The 26,283-nt window shown below is 39.9% G+C and overlaps 1 protein-coding gene across 23 annotated transcripts in view; it reads right to left on the bottom strand.

Annotated features, from left to right (window-relative positions):
* Window positions 1-26,283, bottom strand: part of PARD3 (par-3 family cell polarity regulator) — a 487,425-nt gene that overhangs the window by 409,916 nt on the left and 51,226 nt on the right. For 10 of the 23 annotated variants that reach the window (XR_008429410.1, XM_053935524.1, XM_053935573.1 and 7 more), the window contains exon 1: window positions 16,110-16,181. The exons of 9 other annotated variants lie outside the window; for them this stretch is intronic. The gene's annotated coding sequence lies outside the window, so the exon portion shown is untranslated. Of the gene's footprint in view, window positions 1-4,703; window positions 4,833-4,877; window positions 4,943-16,109; window positions 16,196-26,283 lie in introns of those variants that run through there. 4 more of the 23 variants (XM_053935658.1, XM_053935666.1, XM_053935649.1 and 1 more) reach the window with 4 other exon arrangements.

Below are 26,283 nucleotides of genomic sequence, written 5' to 3'. Positions count from 1 at the left end.
TCCTGGTCTATATATAGTGAGCTGCACAGATACACAGAGGTCATGAACTTTCATTGGTTAAGACACAGAGCAAGATGCACCAGCTGCAAGAGACTGATAAAGCCAGCCAGGGCCTTTGCTGTCCCCCAAACAGGCAGCATTTCCAACACACAGCATTTCCAACTCCTCTAAAATGAAATCAAAGCTTTGCTGTATTTTCACACACTAGTGATGGAGAAAAGGGAGAGGCAAGAAACCTAGTCATGTAGGCCTCAATTTAAAAACCAGACTGTAGATATAATAAACCCCATGACTATAAGGTAGGTGATGGGACACAAACACAGCGCACACAGGGAGGGACTGGACTCTCCCAGCTGTTGGAAGTCAGACACTGACTCACAGCAACACCGTAAGCTTGGCCAAACTTCTGTTCCAAGTCCACATGTGTGGACTTCATCAGGAGGTTTGCATCATACAGTGAAATTTAGCCTTAATAACATTTTATTTCACTGGATGACTCACACACCTTCTACTCTTCTGATTTTTTAAAGGCTGATGTCATTTCACACTGTTCTTCTACACGCATTGCAGGTTGCTACATTAGGAATGCAATTCCCTTTCATCAAGAAAGACAAAGTAAAAATAAAAAAATTAGCAATAAAGTAGAATTTTGCCATTTGAAAAAAGAAACATTTTAGCCAGCTTAGAGATGTTGGGAATCCTCCTCACCCTGAGGAGAAAGCTTTCTTAAATGCCAGCTTTGTGCAAACCAAGCTTAAAGTAAAAATGTCAACTTACTCAAAGCTTTTCTTTGATCCAAAGCTTTTCTAGAAAAGACTTCAGTGTCAGCGATTAAGACACCCAACGTGTGTTGGAAAAGCGGCAGGTTTATGGAAAGCTCTGCAGAGTATGACCTTGCTGCCAGTCCTTCCTCCTCCCAGCTGAGCATCCCTGTCCCATGGAGACTTCCTCTCTCTCAAACGGCCCCCACAGGCATTTTAGGAAGTATTTTTCACAAAAGCTATCCCTTTCACTCGTACTTTGGGGGAAAAAAAATTCTTACTTACTTTCACACAACAAAAAATGTGTTCACTAGCTAGTTCTATTACTTGAAACCACAGTTGTTTCAAAATTCATTTAGCTTAAGGAAAAAAAAAAAACATTAAACTGCCTTGGACTCAAAAACTTCTAGAGTCATAAAGCTTGTATTAAACATTCTTTTTGGACTATCTACATCAGATGAGATCAAACATAATACTGTACCAGCCAAACAATCTCCTAAAATATAAAGACAAGGAAAAAACATTCTCTGGAACTCTGGAAATTTTCATCCTTCCTATGAGAAGTACAATCTTGTTGCACAATACAATGGTACATATTCAAGCTGTTCTCCTCACTGGTCTGTAAAGTAAGAGTAAAAGCAGCCACATTTATGCTGATAATTCAGAACAATACACATCTTCTAAATTAAATCAATTTCAATTTAGCACACTGATGTTTTAAAATGGTAATTTATAACCTCATATGATAACTCTAACAAAATTCCTTAAACTTTGAATTTTATATCAGTCTTTCCTGGATAACTGGGGTGGTTTTTTATTATTAAAAATAAGACTTCCTTGAAATTTTTTGTAGTTTAGCACTTGCCTTTTGATAAGCTACAAGCCACCTTCAAGATTCACAGAAAAAAAGGTCATATTTTCAAAACAGCTATTTTTCCAAACACCAAACTAACAAAAAAGACTGTGCTTAAGCTTTCATTCTCAGTTGTGTTTAGAAGACAAATGTTCCACTGAAACAATTAAGTCAATATACAAATGACAGATATCAGAAACAGTTCCATAAATAGTTACAACTGCATATATCACTCTGCACAGAGATATATATTCAGGATGAAAAATCTGGACATTGGAGACAACCAAAAAGGTGTATGTATTTTTATTCACACCACCATGACAATCCAATAGGGTAAAAAAGAAAAGTTATATTTTCTTTAGGATTTTCAGACCTCAGACATTAGACATGTAGATGCAAAGCTTTATTTTGAGCTCACCTTTTCTATGAGCATCAAAGCCAGGTGAGGCTATAGGTACTTATTGAAAAAAGTGAAGAGAAGCAGAGCTGGGTGGGGAGTGCAGAGCACGCCCAGCTCAGCGCTGCTGGCAGCAGAACTGCGGGGCAGCAGCGCGCGGCTGATGCGGTGACACACAGGGGAAGCTCCCTGCCATCTCCTCCTCCACCCCACCTTATTTCTGACATTAACACAGAAGCCAGAGATTTCAGCAGGAACCAGAATCCTGCTTAGCCAGAGATGGACCATCTGCTTCAGAAAACTTACAGTTCATAGCTGATCCAGTTCAAATTTTGCTTATGTACTTCAGTGGATTTCCTAAAATTAATTTTATTATTTCCAGAGAGAAGTGTGGACAGGGGTGCTCCATAAGTAGGAGGTAGCCATAAGTTGTCAGTGCTAATTTAGCTAGTTTTAATTCTGGAACAGCCAGCCTATTTTGGTGCAAGTCCAATTCAATAAGAAGCACTTTCCACTTCTCTGATAGGAGTGAAGTACAGCCTTCATGCCTGTTACACTGCTTGCGTCACGTGGCAGAAGGGCTCCTCTCCTTTGCCTCTCTCTGCCTGGTTGCTTCTGAAGCCAAAAAAAAGAATATAAAAGGGGGATTCAGACCAGAAATAAACTTTAGTATACTCTAACCAGCAGCAAAATAATCTTTGGGAAGATTACACAAATGCCTTAGAGACTCTGGGCCTTGTCCCACACCAAAAAGGCTCAAGAGTCTAAATTATATGGATGAAGCATTGGTTAGCTATGACCTCCTGCTAGCTATTGGCAAGCTGGAGGGAGGGCACAGGATCAGTTCAGTGGGTGATGTTCATCCATCTTTTGAAGATATGCAGGAGAAGGTCTAAGCACAGCACAGTTCAAACTTTCACAGGGCAGCCCAGAAACAGTGGAATAATAAGCATTTTGTGCAATTACTTTGTATTTAGCTTTAGATTATTTCTGCCTACATAAGTCTCTCTTGTTTCAGCCTTACAGGCAAAATGAAAAGGTTATTTGAGACTTCTGTTTCTGACATTCTCTTTTGATTACAGACTAAATCCAAAAGAGACTACCCTGAAAGGCCAAGACAAACGTGCAACCACATAATTGGTCTGGCTCAAATGGCACTGAAATCAGGAGAAAGCGTCCCCAACTCCAGAGAGCTTCAGTCTGTGCTGAAAGCCACATTAAACTTTGTTTACTGTTTGCCTGAAAAGCCATATACATATGCTACAGGAATGTTTTGCCAAGCTTGAGCTGTGATGGTAGATATGCTATAAAAAGCCCTAGTCTTCTGCCAAGATGTGTATAGCACATCTGCATTATTTTTCTTGCTCACTCTCAGAACTTGGCATAGAGCATCACATTTTATTCTAGTGAAATTCTTGCAAGAAGCACTTGGGAAGTAAAGCAAATAAATGAAGTTCAGAAATATATTTGATTCCTAACCATGAAATGTGCAAAGAGGAAAATTGTCATTTTGCTATAAAGCAGGCACTGTGCTATGACACAGGGCAGTTGGCACATATGCATATATAGTGAAAGTGTGTCATTATATGAAAGATGTCCATACAACAGCCAGCCCATTAGTTTATATGACCCCCTCCTTCAGCAGACGAGAGCAGATTTGGTTTATATCAGAGAACAACTAAAAGAAAATTCTCAAACATATTGCCCATGACTTCAAGGAAAGAAAGGATAAATAAAGGAATTTCAGTGTGTCATCATTACTAGAAGTTTTGTTCAGCTACAACATGCAGGACAGAAACAGCTGGAGGTCATATATTTTATTCCCCAGCACAAACAGTACTTCCTGCCCCTGAAAAAACACCACTGCCAAGATCTAAGCCACCCATCCATTAAGGTTTTTTTATATACATTTTTGTTGCTTATTCTGTTCCTGCTTATGTCAATAGAAGTGTTTCATTTACTGTAGTTAAATTAATATTGGTAAATGTTTCATTTTCAAGAAAACAAAATCTAGACTAAAATTATTTTGTAATTCATTATACAGATTTTTTTTTCAGCTGCTTTGGAAAAGAAGGGAGAACTAAGGCATGCTTAATAATCTAGTATTTATCTATTCAGTTTTCAAAACAAAATTCTAATGCTGGCATACCTGGAGCAATCTCTTCATGCCCTGCCACCACCTGCAGAAGTCTGGCCTTCAGCAGCATGGGTGACTGCAGGGATGGCGTAGAGGAACAGGACTGCCCCAAGCCAGAGGCGCGGCAGAGGCGCCTGAGAGGCCAGACTGGGAATCCCATTCCCCTTGGGACAGCAGGGTACCAGCAAGGCACAAAAGACCAGCCAGAGCTTGATGGGACACAGCTCTCCACCCACCTGATGCTGACCCACAGCCAGTGTGACTTACCCAGGGATGCTGTGACCAGTGGCCCCAGCCAATTAAGCACATTAAGCAAGTTCATATCCCCAGGCCTCCCCAAGCTCTCTCCTACACCCCTCAGTACAGCCTGGGTCTTTCTTTTTGCTATTTCTTCTCTCCTTCATTGGCTTTCACAAGGTTTCCAAGTAAGCAGCTCCCAAATGCTGTCTCTGCAGCAATGCAAAGCACAGCAGGGAAAACAGGGTGGGGAAAGAAATGCCAGCAGTAGCACTGGCTCATGTTAGCAGCTATAAAATAGCCTCAAATTCAACTCACGGGCACTTTGGCCAGCAGTATCAACAGCCCTTGGTCTGCTGGACAGCGACTGCTACTCCTCTCACCAGAGCCTGTACCTGGCACCTCAGCTGAACAAAACCTACGAGGCACAGCGACCTCCTCCAGTTCACCAAGGACTATCACTGAAGACACAGGGGAGGAAGGCAGGCTCACTAGACAAATTCACTGTAGGTTGGCAAAGGATAACAAGTTCCTTCACAGCTTCCTCACCTTTCCTACTGGGAGGAAAAAAAAAGAAAAAAGTTATGTAGGTTTTCCAAGCCTTCTGCCAAGCAAGGATAACAACCACACAAACCAAGGAAAAGATACCATAGCAGAAATCACATATGCATACTATCTATCTCTGAGGGAGGAAAAAGCCTTTATGCCACAGCTACCATAAACCAGCAAACCACAGGTAACCAGGCCACAAACAGTCTTCAACATCCTCACAAATACACTGCCCAAACACTAAGCTGCTGCTGAGCAGCCATTTCTGTACATTAAATCCCCACTGTTGATATGAGAGAACAAGAGGAGTTAATCCCAGCATAATGCACTGTTGAGGCTTGTAGCATTGACCAGCTCCTCACATATCATTACTGGAAGGCCAGAAATGCAGAGAGGAAGGCAGTCCTCCTGTGGCTTAAGGAAGCTCATGCTGCAGTCATGTGCACCCAGTTATTTCAATGATCCTTAAGACAAAGCATCCCCCAACCACCCGAACTCCAAAATTCCCTCTCCTGCCAACACCACTGCCCAAACCATTCACACCTGCAACAGTACCTTGGCATTCACCACATACACACCAAAGTGCTCCAGCACCAGTGTCACTTCACACCAAGCCCTTCACACACTCTGACCAGCTGCTGTGAAGCCTTCACCATCTGGCAAACAGGCATTACATAAAAAAAAAAAAACCCTATACATTTTGCAAGATGTCTTGCAGGAGAACACTAACTTTCTCTGGTAACTTACTCATTTTGTTGATATTGAACCTTCTTAGATAGTAAGGAAAATTAAAATGTACAAAATCATAAATAGCAGCCACTTCTACAAAATGATGCATCTGTCCTCCAAGAAATATAGGAATTTTTTGTTAGTTTTGTTTTGGGTTTTTTTAAATTTTTTTTATCGTTGTTTGTAATTGTTTGTTTGGGGTTCTTTGGTAAAGGTATTAGAAAGCAAGAAAATCAACTGTCAAATGACGACAATGGGAAGTGACACTGTGGACAAAGCAAGTAAAATACTCTGCTTTGCTTCAATTTTTAAGAGTATTACTAACATGGCTTTCTCTCTACACACAAGTTATGGAGCTAATTACACAAAATGCTTAGCAAAAAATATTTGATTTATTGCAGTCTTTAAAATAGGAAATGTTAGCTGGAGAAATAGCTATTGGCACATTAAAATGTAGGTACTGCTGCACAGTGTAGATAGCTGCTCCATACCAAATAATTTAGCTGTTACATCATGTTGTACAGAAACCATAACAAAAATTACAAAAACCAAAACTAATATAAACCAGTTTCTTTGATTATCTGAGTTCACTGCTTAAAAAGTCATATTCCATTGAAAATTACTTTGTAACACCCAGAGTTGGTGGACTGTGAATACAAACATATTTCACTGCAAATGCAGACTGAAGTATGGCAGCAAGGATGGGTAAACTAAATTAAAATACAGGTGACAGTAAGTTGTTCTGTTCTTCCAATTCCCTTCTGTTCCCCCAGATACTTTCTTTAAGATAAAATTATTCCTTTGATTAAAAATCTGGTGCATCCATATATCATAGTTACATTTATAAGCCTTCCAGTACATCTTGACTCAGGTTTGTTTTCACTAGCTTGACTTTTAAACAAGCTCAGCTGTTTTGTTTTTTTTAAAGCTTATGATTAAGCAATTCTTCTTACAGGAATCAATGCTGTGCATTACACCTAAGTGGGCTAAAGGTTTCCCTTCCTGATGTCCCTCAGTGTACATTTATACTTTCCAAAGTATTATTTCCAGTGCAGAGCTTTAGGAAAGGAAGCTCACTCTGAAACACAGACAGACTGTGTTCAGAATTGGTGCCAGAAACCTTCCACGATGCACTGCAAAAAAGACTCTGCAACAGCCATATACATTCTGCTCTCTCTCCCATTTTCTGCATATTCCTGCCTCCCTTAAAAAACACATCACGCACTTCAGAACACACTGAAGTACATGCAAACAATTTGCTTTCTCAGCATTATCTTTTTTTTTTTTTCATTTATTTAGACTGAAAGAAGTTCATACTTCTAAAAGAAAAATTATGGGCAAGCCTCACCCATCTTGTCTGGAAAGAATATAGTTCCTTCATTTGAGAGGGAAAATAAAATACGAGTACAGTGGGAACAGAGGCAGAGGAAGAGGGTATGGGCAATACATGTGGGGAGGGCTGTTGGGGTTTCTTTCAGGTGTTGTTTATTTTGTTTGTGCTTTTCTTTTACCTCCTGTTGTTGTTCTGTTGGAAAGATTTTTTTTAACTTCACAGCTATCCTGAAGTATCAGAAGATTTAGGAGCAAAACAGATTTTCTCTGCAAGAGCAGTACTTGAACAGCAGACTTGGGAATACCTGCTTTTCATTTCAAAGAACATTTAGCATAATGCTGTATTTATACAGTAAGAATCACCTCTCAAGAACTCTAGAGAGCTCTGCTCTAACAAAATGCACAGGATGCTTAGTGCCTTCTGTAGTTACAGGGTGTGTTGGGAATACTGCTGCTGGAAAATTTGGAGCAAGACTCTGACTTTTAGGACCTCAAGTGAGAATTTTGCAATATAAGCAAAATATCGCAAAGCAATTTTTCATGAAATCCTGTGCCTACAAAAGCTTCCATTCTTATAAATAGTGTTTATCTTCTCTGTTAATGACATGGGCATGGTTACTGAACAGATATGGTACCAGTGCAGAAGCACAAGTGATGCTCACAACACATTACAAACTTTAAAAGGACACCAAAGCCACCTGCCACAAATACCAATACTCTTCAGTGTTGTGGTGGCTCCCAGCAGCACAGCCCAGCCAGCAGCTGCTCTGGGCACCAAATATCAAACATATCTGCAAATGCAGCTCAGGTGGCAACACTCTGAATAGTCCCAACACTCAGCTCAGGATGCTGCAGGGAGATGGGGTGCAATCCAATACAGGGTGAAGGGTAAGGGAGCACTGCTGGGACTATGACTGCCCAACACGCTGTGCCCAGGGAAGCTGGAGGAGCCACAGCCACAACTGGACTACTGCAGGTGCACAGGACCCCAGAGAACACAAGGTACCACTTACCATGCCTTGCCAGTAAACCTGAGCCTCTGCAAGCATCTATGTTGCAATACAGTTCTTTGTCAGTCACTGGGAAGTTAAGGGAAATCCATGGTGCAGTGGGGTCACTGGCACAGGACTCTCCATCAAGGTGCCCACAACAAAGCAGTGAAGCACACACAAGGGCAACCTTCACACCTTCAATATCTGCCCCCACGGGACTCAAATGAGCTTCTGTAACTACCTGTAAAGCTTGACATACAGTAAAACTTCTGGTAAAACAAACCATACTACTCCAAGGAAAGGATTTACCAATTTTTGGTTTTTTTCCTGAATAAAAAGAAAATTAAAAATACAGAAAATTGTCTCAAAGTTTTTCAGTGGTTGAAACAGTAATCTCCTCCCAGACTAAGGTAACTACAGATTTCACTGTGAAAAAAATATCACATCAGAAAAGTCTTTTTACAACAGCTGATTGTATACTAAAATATTTTATTAACAAGATCTTGGAAGTTTTCATGAGCAGCAGAAACCCCTGCAGGTAACTACGCAAATAGTGAGACTGGCTTGAAGAAATTAACAGTGAAACTGAATGTAATTGTTCACACTTAAATGCCCCTGTCAATAAACAAAGAAAATAATAAATCAAGTTAACAAACACCTGAGCATTCATTAATTGAGAGGAAGGCAAAGCATCACAGTTCCAGGCAGGATGGGGAGAGGCCCCATCTTTCAGATGCTGTGTGTGCATTTCAGTGGGACCATGCAATGAAACCCCATCTCCCCCCTTTGAGAGGGGCAGTGACACTACCATGCACTGCTGAGAGATGGGCAACACCCACCTGGAAAACAGCAGATTTTAACATCATAGCACACCTATTTACAGAACCAGCAATGACACATTTTGGTGTCATTTGTTGAGTTGAGTTTGATAGGCAGCAGCACAAATAGTGGAAGAGAGATTTCTGCAGCTGCATATCCTCTGCACTGTCCCTTCAGTACCTCTCCTTCCATTTTCAGCCATATCATTTAGGTAACATAATACCTGTAGCAAAATAAAACATTTTGTCTCTGTCCTTCATGATTTTATTTTTAAATCAATTTACAAAGCAGGAAGAAGGGAACATGGAAGCTAAGTCAAAGCAGCAATGAAAAAGCAATGAGATATTCACCTCAGGGAAATTGCTTTCTACTGAAACAAGACACAAGCATCTTTTTGTTGTCGTCAAAGAATTAACTAGAGAACATGCCAATAATTTATAAGGAAGTAGACTTGTGTATAAGTGATGGGAGGAGGGGAAGATCTACTAGCTTCTGTGCTGCAGAAAGGCAGAAGACAGTGGTAGACAAAAAACAGGAATTTTTACTCCAATGTTTCTTAAAATTATAGATGGGTAACACACAGCTCTGACTCAGAAAAACCTTCATATATTCCTCCTGTGGATTTCACTGGAGCCTGTAGGTGCACAGTATTTGAAGTAAGAGTCTCAGCATTCTGCTGCCCCAGTTTTTCCTTTGTGCAGAAAAAGGAATGTGAATATCAAGAATTCTTATGAACTAGGGGAGGGGAAATAAGAGTGCATGTGTTTAAACATAGAAAAATGTTGCCACCATGCATTAGGTGTTACTAAAGCCCTCACTACTAAAATGTGAATCAAATGAAACAGAGGTGCCTGCAGGGAAGGACAGTCTTTCTTAATGGTAGTTTCTGGGTCATTAATTTTTTTGAGTTACCCCCAGCAGTACCAGCATGGCAACCCCTTCAAAGCTCAAGCAGGACTTGAATTGACTGCATGCTGCCTTCAACTACAAGTTCACCCTGATGTCTAGCCAGGCAACTTCTGCTGTCTTCCAGCTCTCCCATGATTACAAACACACTTGCTGTTTTCAAACATTTCTCTTCCTGGTTCCTATCTCTCCTTTCATACACAACACAAATGCTTCTTCAGTCCCACTCCTTGAAGACAGACTGCTCTCCCTTCCCCCAGCTCTCTCCAGTGAATTCTTAAGCAAAAGCAAAAATTTAAAAAAATTCTTCCACAATTGTTTTTTTCACTAATTTTGTCCAAAGGCTACAGAAGTTTCTGGTCCACTTCAAAGTGTTGCTGGCAGGGCCATAACTGAACTTTCTTCCCTCTTCAGTACAGGCATTACCAGAAGGATGATTATCCTTGGCCTTATTATTCCTTGCCTCTGGCTACCCTTCTCCATTTGGGAGCTAACCTACTTGCTCATCAGGTTCTTCCCCATTCTTGCTACTGCTGACATTTTCCAAAGCTTCTCCCAGAGCGACCACTTACTTGCCTCACCCAAAAAGTTCCATTTTGGCTCCAACGTATTCCCAGCAGAAGGCTCTTCCCCTCCTTGCGAGCAATGTCCCCACAGCCCTGGGGGACAGCCATGCACAAGCTCCTCCCCACCCCCATTAAGGAGGGAAGCGCTGCTGCTTCTACAAGAGTCAACATCTTAACTTGCAATAGGCTCCAAACACAAGTGAAAAGTCAACATGTGTCTTGTTTTAGGATCAAAAAACATGTTTAGGATGACAAATGCATACAGCCTAAAACTGCTATTGATTTCACCATCACTGATAGCATCCAAAAGTAAAAAAGGAAAAAAAAAAACCACCCACAAAAAACCCACAAAAATAAAAATAAAATTAAAAAAAATACAAAAAGAACTACTAACCACTATTCAAAACCCTGGCTATAGGGCTGAGAAGACACAAGATCATTCCAAATAAAGAGGAATGGTAGGAATGAGAAAGACAAAGCTTTTGGTCATTACATGCAATTGTACACTAACCTCCCTGATGAAGGGTAAAATTACTCCTAACAGCTTTTCAGAATTTCCCCATGTTGTTTTTTCCCAAAAAAATATTTTATGTTGCAGCAGAATAAGAAAAATATTTTAAGTTGCAGTAGAATAAGAATTGCTTATTCTACTTATTCCACTGCAATTGAAGGAGATAATATATTTTCCTTGGAAGAATTCCTTCTTCTGACCAGTGCTGATACTAGTATATATTTTTACAGTGTTAGATACCCCTATTTCTTTCACTCAGATACCAGCACCTAATGAACACAGATATTCTAAATAATTCACAGTAAAATTCTATGTTGAACATCCACACCATGCAGAACACAAAAGATTTTAGAGCAGTCTAGTTTAAGGCTAGGAATTGCTAATTTGAATACCTCATTTCAAACCACTATTAACATCAGGGTGTTCAAAGCCCACTTGTATCAGCCTGGCAATGTTGGCACATTGAAAAGCAAGACTTTCAAGAACCTCAAATTTGTGCAAATGTCTGAAGTAAATACTCTGACAAATTAAAAACTTCAAGGAAGTAAGTAATAAACTTGAAATTTTAGGATTCACCTGGTGTGAACTCTCACACTAGCAAGGCCTGGCCAGGCAAGCTTTGTGCACTGAAAAGGTGCTTGGTTTTTTGTCCTGAAGACCCAACACACCAACCCAACTGCTTCACAGGTCACTGCAGATGACAAAAGATCTTCTACCTTTCAACAGAATTTGGCTGAACCAATGGATTCTCTGATACTTCATCACTAACTCACTACATCCAGATTTACTGTTTCATGGAAACTGTTATTCATAATATTTTCTATTTGTTCACACTAAGCAGAGGTAAAATTGTGAGAATTCCCATCTGGATTCACAGAAACAGGATTTCCCAGCTGTGAAGCATCTTTTTAAGGTACAAGAGCAGCTCCAAATTAAAAAACTAATGGTGTCATCACCACATAAGCAGATCCTCTGGCTTCACAACATGTTAACAATACTATACCTGAATTTTAGTACATGCAAATGTAAGTATCAGTGTTCACCAGGAAAGGTTGGGAAAATGCCACATGGAAAATGAGGAAGAACTAGCAAAGCTCACAGGGTTCTGCACTGAGAAGCAGATTTGCTTTACTGGGCACTCTACTCCTGAGTGCCCAGTGCCCATGAGGACCTGCCCTTCATCTGCCAACCCAACTAACACCTAAATACTGCAGGGAAAAACACTGGGTAAGACCCACACTGGGAAAAACAGTAAAAATAGCAATAATAAACCAGTGATACACAGCAGGGAATTACTAAGATTACAGTGAGAAGCAGTGCAGAAACAAAAAGAAGGCTCCCTGGTAAGATACCAGTACCCAGTCCTGAGAAAGAAGCTGGATCTTGTGGAAGTTTCTCCTAATAAAAGTCTTTCTAAACAGATTTTATGATCACTAGGCTAAGAAACACCAGTTGGGAGAAAAGTTTTTTTTCACTGCTCACATAAATGAAGACAAGACTTGCAAAACAACTAAGAGAAATAATATTTTCACATTCCATATGAATATTCCATATTCCTCTAACTTCAGCACAAAACAGCTCTGGCAGTTAAAACTGTTTCAGCAGAAGAATTAGGTTTCCAGCCTTGAAACAATTCTAAGTATTTTGCTGAGCAATGGCAAGCAATAAATATTATAACAATAGGGGTTACAAAAATCTCAGTTCAAGAACACCAGAAGTGGTACGAAGCTCCTGATGCCTGCCCATCCTGAACTAGAAACATCACCCTTCAGGACTGCAAATGAGCATTCTACCTCTCAGTACATCTGCATCCAACATATTGAGACAACCTGTTTGTGTGTGATAGTGTTCATGCTATGAAATGAACTGGAAAAAGTTTTATTGCCAAATTTACCAACACTAGCAAGCTGTTAACTTCAACTTTACTCCAAAACAGTGCAAGTAAGTGCCTGCAAATTTTAGACTTGCTTATCTTTGTAAGAGGCTGTCTGTAGATTAGGGTTACCTGACACTGACGACCTCCATAAGGGCATTCCACTACAAACTTCATTTTTTAAACTACATTATATAAATTGCCAAACAATACACTTTGTTTGCCCCAACACATTATATAACAACTCCCTACTTGAAGGAACAACTGTTTTCTGCTTATACTTTTTAACTAGAGTTACAAAATGTTTACAGTAGAAGGAACAATGGCCCTGATTTCTTTTCAAACAGCTTCTAGATGTGCTGCAACATGCCTTTGTATCTGATTGACACCACTTTTCACTACACAGAAATGGTCATACAATCCTGGTACTTCTCTTGCACTTTTTCCAAGGTTCCTAATATTTATACCTCACATCTCATCTGCAAGAGTAAGGCATCTGCAAAACCTATCTGATTCTATGTGATGACCACTTAGCCATCTGCTTTCAAAGTTGCAGAAGGCAGGGATACTGATCTTGAAATGCAATTATTTGGTTGAAATAATAAATTTTAAATTATGTACTGTAACATGTAAAAAGCGTGAAGTTTTATACAACTAGGAAGCAGTAACAGGGAAATAATTAGATTATAGATATGAATGGGGTCTTGTGTTCCTTTTCTTTAAATCTGTGGGTTTGGAAAGTTTATCTGAGCTTATTTAGAAAAATATAGATTTTTCCAAGCAACTTGAAGTTGTTTTAATTGCTGACCTTAAAAAAAAAAAATCATGAAGTTATTGATGGAATAAGAGTAAATGCCTTAAGTGGGAGAAGCTGGAGTGCACCAATTCCTCCTCCCAAGAACAGATACAAAGAAGCCTTTCTCAACATGGCTCAGCTCCACGGAGTTAAGTAGTCCCCAGAGTAGAGGGAAGTCTGTTCTTCAGGAATGAGTAAATATGCACAATCTCATACAGACATTGTCTAGCCCTCACAATATCCTGCAAGGCATCAACATTTCTACCCCATGGAAAGACAGTGCAACCTACCTATGGGCACACAGTGAGCTAGCAGCTATTTCCAGGGAGGTAGCTGTGCTTTTTCCATGCCTATATTTACTTTTACACACAGCAGCCATTCAGCAAGATCACACCCTAGTGTAAAAGCGGCCTGTGACAAATGGACACATGGAATGATTGGGGCTCACCTGAGCCACCTGGACTGGAAATGTGTGTGCCAAAGTGATTGCAGCATGCTGCAGCCAGCTCCTGCACTCTAAAAACTGAGCTATTTCCCATAGCTACTTCAGGACAGGTGAATCACATCTTAAAGACATTTATTTCTCCGCACTGCCTCTAAACAGAGTTTATGCAGACTCCAATCTTGTAGATTAACAGTTAGGCTACATAAACACTGCCCTACACATCAAACTGAACCAAGGTGAAGGAGATGAAGACAGCCTAAGTATGAGGGTATCAATTTGTAGTATCAACAGGAGCTGCAATTAGAGATTTGTGCGTAGTCTCTGTGTAAAACAACAGCATTTAATACAAGAAATTATGCTACAAAAGTGTCTTAAATCATCCACAAGAAGCTGACACAGAACAACCCATGTAAGTCTCCCAAACTGGGTTTTAATTCTCAGTATAGAACATGAAACAAAACCAAGGGTAAGGGTTTTGGAGATAGCAGCATACACATCAAGAAGCAACAGCTCTCAGACACTCTGACATTAACTCTCATAGTGGCAAACACTCTCTGTGGCTAAACCCTGACAAGCACAAGCCTTTTCAATGAAAAATTCAACATTTTTATTCTCCTTGTTCATGTAAATGTGACCTTTGTTTTCTTCCTCACAGACACCTTGGTACACACCTCCACCTCAATGTAAGTATCTGAGTTCAACATATTCTCTCAATGCACACCTGAAGCTTCAACACACCCTTGCTGTGCTCGGAGTCCAGGCACACACTCCATCATGTGAGCAGGGCGGCTGCCTGACTCAGCTGTCATCCCAGCTGATTCACCACATCATTTATTGCTCCAACTGCAAAGAGACACCTTTAACCAGCACTGCACAGAAAAGATCATGAGATATGACAGAATTGATTACCATAAATGATATCAAAGCTTGTTCTACCACATTTTTTAGCTTGTGAATGCTAAAAAAGCATCATTTCTTGTATGAAAAATGATTGTCAAACAACAAAAAAAATCATGCTCAGATTTTCTGTTATTTCTTTTGCCCCTGAAAATAGGTATCTGAATCACTAACACCATTCACCAGTGAATGGGCTACTCTCAAAGAGTTTTAGTATTTGTAAGCCCCAAGCCACAAAGGCAAAGACACTTCAGAGTGTACATGCATTGCTCAGGAGCATGAACAACGTTCAGCAGAACTGCAGAAAACAAAACTCTAAAGATAAGTTACTGCTTTCCATCATTGTGGTTTTCTTTTGCTAGAAAAGAATCCAGCAGATCCTTACACTCATGCAATTTATCAGCAACTGAAGAGCAGCCCCCTCACTTGGGAACCACATTCCCCAGACTGCCAGACAGCTGAAATCTCAACATTTGCCCATGAGGGGAAGCAGGTTACCTACAGCAACTAATGTCTGCTCACTCCAAAATGAAACTTCATGCTCATCCCAAACTACTACAGCGGAGCAGAGGGACTTCTGAATAATTGAGTGCTTCCATGTACCCCCAGCCAAAGGGAAATGCTACCCATGCAGAGCTTTTCTGCCACAGGAAAGCATTTCAGAGGGCCACTCCAAACACATTCTGGAAACTTTGGGGGTTTTTGAAGACAAAACCCAAATTCTTTCTTGATAAAACAGCAACTAAACTCTACTTCAGAACAATCTTTATGTGTGTGAGAGAGACAATAAAAGAAATATCAAAACAAATACAAACCTATAAAAGTTCCACCTCTGAACAAAAATTAAGCTAACTTAAGTAACTCCTCAAAATGCCAGTAACCTGACTCTCAGGATACACACTTAACTCCTTAATTATGGACTCTGTTCCTGTAACTGAAATCCAATGAAATTCAATCCCTGTGGTTATCCAGAAGATAAACCATTGCAAGATCAAATGTAGTCTCTTACTACTTTACCCCTTTTTCTCTTCAGCTTTCCGTATCAATTATTTTTTAGTTCAAAATATTTATCCAGAACAGGAAGGATGATTGTCATCACAGAGCCTGCCATTATCCATAGGTAAAGAAAAATATGATTCATGGGGATCTCCAATGCCACCAGAAAAATTCAAAGATAATCTACTCCTGAAAACCCAACACCCACCACATTGGCTTCAACATACAAGGCCAAAAAGTCATGTTCTGTATTCAGACTGAAATTACAGTGCACATCCTCAACAGCAGGAGAATCACTCAGCCAGGCATTTACCTATCAATGCATTGGCTTCAGCTTCACTTGAGGTCCTTCAAAGGCCAGCAGAACCTCTGTGGCAGGAGGGGCTGTCACTCACTCATGGCAACTTTGGGAAGGGTAATGACACAGGATAACACAGCAGTTCCCTCTGTCCCTGGATGTCACAATCACCCATGAAGCAATTCCCTCCACGGGTACTACTGCAGAGTGACCCAAACAAGTGACACCGGTGACATTCACCACTTCCAAAGAGCAGGCTTAAAAACATGAACTGTCCAACACAAATACACCCTTTTGCTTTCTCTCCTTCCCACCCCCATTCCCTACTGTAATCCCCAGTGATCCAGTCATTCCAAAGCACCAGCCTTGATCAGAGCTGGGAACTGCACAGGTCACTCTTGGGAACAAGGCCACCCCTTCTCATGGTGGGGAGCTGCATTGCACAGATTTCATGACACTATACACATCCAATTGCAGGGCTGCTACCCGGAAAAACTGCAAGTCACAAATTCCTAAATGGGTATCATTGGGATTTTAGCTCCAGAATTTTACAAGTAGCTGTACTGGCAGATCCCTTTGCCTGGACACAGTTCTGCTGATTTCAGGGTACTTCTACCCAGTTTCTAACCAAACCTGATCACGTAACACACCACAATAAAGTAACCATTACCCTGAGAGGCCTGGTACTATATATGCTCATTCCAAGATTCTAAAGTATACTTACTTAGCATGGCATTCTCACAGAGTACTGCAAAAGAAGGGTTGAGACCATTTTCTTTTTCAGATGCTCTGTCTTCCAGATTTCATAGGTAAATATCAAATTCCAGACACACAGCATACTATTTTCTCCATTGATTCATACAGCACAAACTACAGGATGCTGGCAAAATTTTTATACTTTGTAGATGAGATACAGGGAAAAACGTGAACAAGCTTTTTAATAAGAACAGAAAAGCAGATAAGGTATTTCAGTGGCCAGTAGAGCTGGGATGACTCCTATTTATTCTTTTGTACAAATACAGCTGAATGTTAACAACCATGCCCATGCACTGTGCAAGTGTAATAAAAAGGAGGTAACATAAAAAAAATAGATTGAACAGTTTGCCCTGGACTGATAAAGCAGCAAGCAAATATCACAATTGTATGAAAGCGTGCTTGGTTTGTGAAAGCACAGTGCCCACTGCTACAATCAATTCCAGATGAGGGGGAAAAAAAAGTAGTATAAAAGAGAGGACGGAGAAAAATTAGAACATTTCACTTTCTGCCTGGAAACACAAGATTCAAAAAAAGTGCCCATCAGGGTTTCTGATCCTCAGGATATGCTAGTTTCCCCTAGGAAAATAATTCAGTTGACTCAGATCACAGTCATGTTTCAGCAATCTGTAAATCAATGAACATGTCTCATTTTATAGGCTTTGTACTTCCGTGAAAAGTATATAGATATATAGTACAGACAATTATCAATTTCCATTTTTAACCAAATTATTTCCTCTATTTCACATTGCTCAATTCAGGTTTTTTTTTTCCTAATATTGATTCTGTATCCAGCTTGCTTGGTAATAAGCTCATCCAATGCATTTTGTTTCTGTTGTTGATGAAATGCTGACTATACACTCTCTTAACATTAAGTAAAAGTGTTCACATGAAAAAAGTATCACTAGCTCTTAAATAAATATTTGAAAGTTATTTAATGGTGTACAAATTCAATATAAATGCAACCTGGAATTGAACAGAAACAGGAATTGCCTTTTAAGTCATTATCAGAACAATCTTCATTTGGAAACATATCCCACTTACAAAGTACAGGACAAACAAAAAAAGCAACATCTGAATTTGTAGACCCTACCACCATACATCCATTCATCACTACTAATTGCAATTCAATTGCTTTCAATAAAACTCAACTTTTTGTTAAAAGTCCTGACTCAGTAGCATTTGCAGGACTCCCATGACAGTATTGCTGGTAGCTTAAAAATCTGTCCATGTGAATCCTCCTCACGGGGTGAGCTCAGGCATATGAAGAGAGTGCAGGAGAGAGTCTAGAGCAAAAGCACGTTGCCGTGACCATTCCTGCACAATAGCCATTCCTTCTGCTGGGACCATTCCTGCACAGCAGCCACTCCTGCTGGGACCATTCCTGCACAGCAGCCACCCCTTCTGCTGGGACCATTCCTGCACAGCAGCCACCCCTTCTGTTTGCTACTGCATGCCTTAAGGAACAACTCATCTAATCAGGTAATCAGCAAGATTAATAGGACAGTATAGAATTCTTTGATTACTGTTCTGGTATAGGGAATAGCCTGAGTTTAAAACAGGTAAAAAAGAAGCTCCAACACAGCCTAAAAGACAGCTAGTGCACAGCCTAAAATAAAATAAACAAATACTAGTTTCCAAAGTATCATTATTTCTTTCCATAGCATCATTATATAACTCAGAAATGCAGGACGAGGAAACCTTCTAAACTAAAATCTTTGGTGTACATGCAGCACATTCAAGAAAAAAGGGGAAACTGCTGTGCAAAAATCATTTGTAAGAATCAGAAACAACACCAGAAGAAAACAATAGAGACCAGAATGTAGTAGAACAGAATGAACTTTTCTGAAAAAGCCAGGAACAGAGATGCCATTGGACAGGTCAGGAATAGTTGTTTCCAAAGGCAGCAAAGGAAGCAAAGCATCAGCACTGTTATCCTCAGGACTGTTAAATCTAAATACAAGCAGCATTTCTTTTCTCAGGGGCTTTCTACTGGAGAAAGCTGTCTAAAATAAGAGGGATATGTCAAAATAACAAGAAACACAAAATAATTCATGTAAATCGTTAAGAGATACATTCTACAAGATTTCATGGAAATCTCTCAGGCTCTCCATGCCTAGTAACAGCATGTTTATCAAAGCTGTACAGAGTCACTTGAAAATACAGGTTCTAGAGGAAAAAGATGAAAAACAGTTATAATGTCATCTAAAATTATTTCATAAATTCCCCCAGCTGTATAGTCTACCAGCCACATTTTTGCAGAATGCTGGAGGTAAGACAGTGACTATTACAGCTGTTAATAAAACCTGAAGGCTGCAACAAAAGCAGTATTAATAAATGGCAGTTATGCTGTAGCATGTTTTTAAAATACAAAAGCTAAACCATTTGCTAAATTCAAATCAATCATTCTGAAAGAACTAGTTTAGAGTGGAATTATGACTTGCAAAACCCCCATTTTCAGGGTTTGGTATTATTATTATTTAATTTGTACTACAGCAAGAACTCTCCTGTTTGCTGTGTCTGGCCCTATTGCAGCCCCGCACATTTGCTTATTCATAATATAGAGATCCATCCTAATATAACATTATAATATAGATATCCTAATATGACACACCTAACAAGGGGAAAACATGCTTTCTTCAGCACTGTGTGGAGAAAGGATAAAAAAGTTCTGGTAGATTGAGTTCCTTTTAAATCAGCATCTGTAGCACAATAGTAAACAAGCTGAGACCAAGCTAAGTTGAGACTCATCAATCTAAAAAAATGCATAACCATGAAAACTATTCTTTCTTACCAGCATCAGCTGAACACTATTAGAGCACTTATCAACTACCCACATGGCCATGTCCACCTTTATTTACAGCACTTCTGTATTAGGAGACTATTACAGAACTTCTATGAGGAAAAAAACTGAAATACTGATTTAAATTCTACTATTATGGATTAACATTCTCCCTTCTCCAATTTTCTCATATTTAAAGCAAATACATCACTGACAGACCTCCTCTGGCTTCCGTGTGTCACTTACACTTAAAAAAAAATCACTACTCATAAATCCTTTTAGATAGCTATACTGAAGTCAAACATAAGCATTTCCTTTACTTACATCCTAAGTTACAAACATTTAAACAATACTAGTATCAACATCCTACACTGTCAGGGACAGATACTATATGAAAATTTCAACCCAAGTTAAAAAAATTCCTTAAGAAACAGACATTATTAAGCAGTTTAACATGATGGACTCCACAGTTTTCTGAAACTAAGAGACTTTCTTTTCAACAGCTAATTACCACAAGCTTGGGAAGCTTGGTGTGTCTTTTCATAGTGTCTGAGCTACAGGATCGGAGAAGGACCAAGCACAGCAATATTTTACCACATCCTTACTAGAGAGGAAAGTCAGTCCTGCAGTGAGGGAGTCAGCAGGTCAGCACTTTATTTCCAGCTTGGTTCCGAACTGCTCGTGTGGTCCTGGATCAGCCAGTGACCTCCTGTGCCTTCTTTCTCTACGCACCCTGGAGGGATAAATCCATACTTGCCCATCTCATGCTATGACATTTGCTTGCCGATTTTGTTTTTGAAGGGAAAGGTGGCAAAGCAAAGAAGAAAACTGCCCTGCTAAGAGGAGTAGGTGCTGAAGAGCCACCTCCTTGCAGATAATTTGGGTGTTGCATGCTGTTACAGCTGATAGGTGCATCACAGCTTTGCTGCAGCACAAGCAACCCATACAGCAAAGTACATTTCTCTTTCCTGAGGTCAAAGAAAGACGCAGAGAAAACCACAGAAGGACTTTGTGCCAGTACTCACTTGCTGCAATTAACATCGTGCTGTTGTGAAATGCATGTGTTAACGAGGTCCTTGCAGAGAATGAGCCACAGGAATACACAATGCTGCTCCCAGGTGAGCAATCCCATACTCCATCATTTGTGTTTGGAATAAACCTACACAACTTCCCAGCTAATGCAGGCCTGTCTTGGTAAGCAGTGATAAAAAGGAGCCCAATCCTACTCTGTGCCCCTCTTTCACACCTGAAGAAGTAGGGCATTGATACATAGATTTCCCTTTTCAAATCACAGCATCAGGAAAGCAAAACTAACCAGACATTTCCTGTATCTTCACCGCAAGATTCAGCCAACGTTTCTGAAAGGAACCAAAAGACACTAACTGTTCCTTAAATCTGAACCACAGCACTTTTAGTCTCTCCTGTTCACTTCCACATATATCTCTTTCTATAACTCAAGCGCCTGTGCAGCAGGAAACTTGCTAAAATGGAATAAGTAACAGTTTTCACAAAAAAAGTACCACTCATTTTTTTACTGTATATTACTGAAGCCACATTAAACTTCTCTGAAGATGCTCTGACTTCTGAATTAGAACAGACTTAGTGAATCTTTTAACTGTCTAGGGACACAAAATGTTCAGTCTTTTCTAACAACTTGCACAACCTGTACGCATAACCCTACCTCCATGTTAAAAATTAGGCAATTTGAAGTAGCTCATTGTATAATGAAAGTAAGTTATAGAAACTGTCCATCTACTAGTGAGGAATATACCATGGCAGCCCAACCACACAGCAAATCAGAGCCTCTGCTCGCCTTGCAGTAACAGAGCTGGTGCCTGCAAGGGACACAGCAAGTGCAACCCAGCACCAGTGAGTCTGGATACAGATGTGGAAATTCAGCACCCTGGCAATGACCAGGGCAACTTTGTAAGTCCTGACACAAAGGGGAAGGTTTTATTTGTGGAGTTCTATACCAAGCATAATATGTATTAAAATCCATGCCATTAAAAAAAAAAAAAAAAAAGGCAGATTTTATTAGTTTACTTTATCCTTCTGCATATTTACTTTATTTTTTTTATTCAAAATTACTCTATTATTTTGTTTCTCCCTTGTCTATTTAACAAAACTCCCAAACAAGTAGAGCCTATCAAAGCTAAAACCTTGTCCTGCTGCTGGTGTACCACAAACATATGTTAGGAGCACTTAAATTGCAAGGCTTCAATCTGTTCTCTGAAGGAGGCTGGTAGCAGGTGTGACAGTCTGATCAGCAGAATGAACTATATATAAAGATGCAAGCAGTGGGGGGGAGGACTCCACAGCTTTGCTTTTACATATCATGCTCTATTTGTAGTCCTACTTATTCAGAAAGAGGGAGAGGGGAGCCACAAAGTTAAAACAGACAGACTTTGGCATCTCTGAGCTCAGTGTTTGATCTCCCAGCCCCTCTCTCTCTCTCGACAAAGCAGGCTGTCTCTGATTTGCTGCTCATGCTGAGAAATGCACAATTTGCAATTGCAAAGAACCAACCCTCTTATTTATTGCATCTAGGCACAGTGTACAAACCCAAAGCCATGTGGTCTTCCCCAAAGGCTGGCTTCCCTAGCAGCCCATCAGGTGAAAGGCAGGCTGCAAAGGGCTGTTGATTATAAACTGAGTTTAGATCTCTGCTTCCTATCTCAACTTCTACCTTACACTGAAGAGTAACACAAAACACAAAGTGAATTATCACACTCCACACTTCAGAAGGAGCAGCTCACTTTTTGAAAAAAGTGACAGGAAAATTCTGAATGATAAACAGCATGTTTCTAAAACATTAATTACAGAAAAAACTTTTTTTTTTTTAATTTCAGTATCACACACGACTTTAAATCCTCAAGAGTGATCAAGAAAAAAATGTGGACTCATTGTGTCTTAATTCTCTCTATTCACCATGTCTCTGGCATCCACCAGCCTTTGGAAACAAAGTCTTTCAGAAGGCAACAAAACACTGGCTCACTGAATCAGAAGCAGCTTGTGAAGGCTGCTAGAGTTAAAGCAGTCTTTACACACTGTCTAATCACAGACATAATACATGGTTTTATAAAGGGTAACACAGACCACCCATAAAACCCATAAAATCTGCATCTTCTCTGCTGCCCAGAGAAGCTGCAGGTGCCCCATTCCTGGAAGTGTTCAAGGCCAGGTTGGATCAGGCTTTGAATAACCTGGTCTAATGGAAAGTGTCCTTGCCTATGACAAGGGCATTGGAAGCAGGTGACCTTATAAGTTAGAAAAAAAAGGTCATTAAAGTCCCTTCCACTCTATGATTCTATGAAAACAAAACATACATCTTAGCTATCATATTATGACATACAAAATTAGCTATTATGATTTAAAGATTCCAAACAGTTTACTAACTTTCACGTCAAGCAAATTTTAAAAGCCTTTTTATTTTGTTCTGAGACCAAGCAAGTGCTGAACTATGAAACTGAGACCATGTCATACTAATTGGACTCAAGTTCAGTGGATGGCTATGATAAATATTGAGACTTTTTTTTTTTAATTGAGAAGAGTAGTATGCATGCATAAGCATTTACAGGTCCACCTTGACAGTATTTTTAGAAAGGGAACAACTATGTGGATCTGTCTGATCACTCTGAACAGCCCACAGGACAACACTAGCGCTTTGCCCAAACCTTTCCTCAACCATTTAGCTCAGCACTTCTCCCACAGGTCACTGGCCACTGGGAAAATACCACCACAAAAAGCAGATTTAGTCAAGTCTGAAATACACAACTGTAAAACCATTTTGGAAGTAGATTTAGGATACAGTTCCCTTCAGCAGATTGTTTAGACTTTTCCAGATGCTAAAAGGTAAACAGCAGCACATTCAAACTAATTACCTCATATTCAAATATCACAAGAATATTTAACTCAGCACGAATTAGCTTTTCATACAAGCTAGCTCCCCTTCACTGCTGCTTCCATTCCCCAGCTAGGGAATTTCACCAGCAAAAGAAACTTCTTACCTCCACAGAAACAGGGTAAGGACCAGGAGCCTTTTCAGCTAAATACTTCATAAACACCAAAAGATACAATACAGGATGTTCACTACCTGTGGCTTCCAATTTAGCAGAGGCTTCAAGCTAACAACAGCTATTTTATGGCAACACTAAAGCAACAAAAGGGTCATCAGGAATTTACTTCAAACAGCTATACTAATAATGGAGAGACTTTTAAGACACTGATTACAGTAACATTTCACACACATTAACATCTGGGTTTAGTTTACCAAAGCATTGTGTTTCTGAGTGATCACTGGATACAGGGTGAGGAGACTACTCCATTGCCTAACATAACCACAAGTTAAATATGCTGTTTTACATACATAACATTTTCTTTTAGACGAGGTTCGTTAAGTCCAGAAAATACAGAAGGTTTTCTCTTCAAATGGAAGCTCTTAAACATACAAATATTTTGCATACAGTTATAGCAAACATACAAATATTTTGCATACAGTTATAGTCATTTAAAATCACATTCACTAGCCTTTTTACAAAGAGAGCCTATACTAATAGAGTATTCTGAATTTTAAAGCATTATATTTCAGCCAGTCCACTTTTTATTGATATTTCTTCATTCAAACATCAAATTATCCAGAACTATTACTGACAGCATTTATTTATGCTATTTTTCATTTGAAGAAAAACTAGAAAGAGCAATTAAAGCTGCTGTTAAAAAAACTCAATGAGAGAAAAAGTTATCAAACCTATCTTCTCAAATCCGTATTCTTAATGACATCAAAAAAAATGCTCAATAGAGGATTTGGCAACAATGCTCTGAACTTGCCCCATCAGGGTAAGGACTCAGTTTGACTGAGGGTGGAGAAGTCTCTTGTGCTGGATCTTTTCCTTTCCCCCATCCCCAGTTACCTCGTTCCTACAATGCCACAAGAGAAGCAGCAGCTTTGGCAGCGTTTGGGGTTAACCCAGGGCACACCCTCACCCTGATTCAAACCTGACCTGCTGCCTCGCTGAGCCCCTCACACACACACACACACCTCGCAGGAGCCCTGCAAAGCTGGGCTTTCCCCACTGCAGGAAAGCCACAGCCACTGCTGGGCTACCTCCCCTCATCTCCCTGCAAAAGCAGCAGCATTTCTTCTCTTACCCAGCACTCATCTGTATAATAAAAACCAGAAACACCCAGCAGAATAAGTGAGGTGTATAGAGATGACTAGTTTCTCCTATTGTAATACTCTCCAAATTACTATAATTGCATAATACTTTTTAACTTTTAGCAAGCCTAACACTTCAGGCTAGCAGTCTTCCAGCAGCCTGCTACTGCCAGAGACAAATTCAAGGTGAGTAAAATCCCTTCCCTCTTCAGGCTGCACACAGTGCTGAGGCCAGAGCTCATTCATCAGGAATGGATGGCCACCACAGCTTGGCACCACAGCCTTGCTGCCTAAATTCTTCTTCTTTTGGTACCTGGTAGCTGGCTGCTTTCCTGGTGCTCACGGCTGCAGGCACAGGTTCTTCACAGGAAGATAGAGGGGCAAACTGACAGCACAAACAAATGCACACTTAAAACAACACAAATAACATATGGTCCAACAGGTTCCTGGAGAGGTCAAATTAAATCAAGCTTTGTTATTTCACTTAGCAGCTTATTAAAGAAGCAAAAGGTTCTGAAGCTTCCAATTTATTGGGGTTTTTCAACTGTCATTTAAGTTGTTAGAGCAACAAAACCTTCAGCTGTGTGGTCTCAGAGACACTCCAGCAACCTCAGAAGTAATTTTTCCAATATTTACTCAGTTCAGCTCTTTCCTGTTCAGGTCCTTAAGAACTTGGAACAAAGTTGTTCATTATATGCGCAAAGATGTATATTGCTGCAAGGTTCTCACAAGTAAGATATTGCTTCTGACATTTAACAGAAGAGAAAAAAGCATTATGTGGCCTTTGCCTAGGGGGAAGATAGAGTAACCCAACAACTTTGAAAGCACATGCAAAAAAGATGGGGTAAGGTGAAACTACTTTTCCATTTAGTAAGTGTGGCTACCTTTCTTCAAACAAATGAAAACACATAAGTGGGTGCACACATAAACATACAGGCACTCCCAGAAGTTCTATCTCCATTTAAAATACTTTATACCCACGTAACTTTTTGTTTTTTCCAGTAATACACATCAACACCAGAAACATTTTAAATTGCTATTCTGAGTCTGTAAAGACATGCACATGCAGAAAAAAAAAATCCTATAAATGTTGCCACTTAAAAAGAAAACTGCCAATGATGTATCATCTTGCTCCTCCTGTAACAAATTCATAATTTCACTGCATCAGCAGCAGGCTGAGTATGAGCAAATGTGGAGAGTATGGCCAAAAAAAGTGACACTGCTTTTCCAAAACAGAGTCTATTTTCCCTACCAAATCAGGGATACGCTACTTTCGCTAAGCTTATTGCCCAGAAAGAAAAGCTTCCTATAATAAATTCCACAGGTTGGTTTTAAAAAGAAAGCCTTTGAGTGACATCTGCTGCACCACTGAGGTCAATTTTTCATCCTCTTGCTAAATGGACCGCTTGCCTCCAGGGTACCAAGTTAACCCATTTCTTCCCATCTTTGGCATTTTCTGTTTGTGTGTACTTCATGTACTGCATTAGTGTCTTGCTTCC

The sequence above is a fragment of the Vidua chalybeata genome, chromosome 1 (assembly GCF_026979565.1).
Source record: "Vidua chalybeata isolate OUT-0048 chromosome 1, bVidCha1 merged haplotype, whole genome shotgun sequence".
In the NCBI taxonomy this organism is placed as follows: domain Eukaryota; kingdom Metazoa; phylum Chordata; class Aves; order Passeriformes; family Viduidae; genus Vidua; species Vidua chalybeata.
The sequence above is the reverse complement of the archived record's forward strand: the minus strand, read 5'-3'. Positions and strand labels throughout refer to the sequence as shown.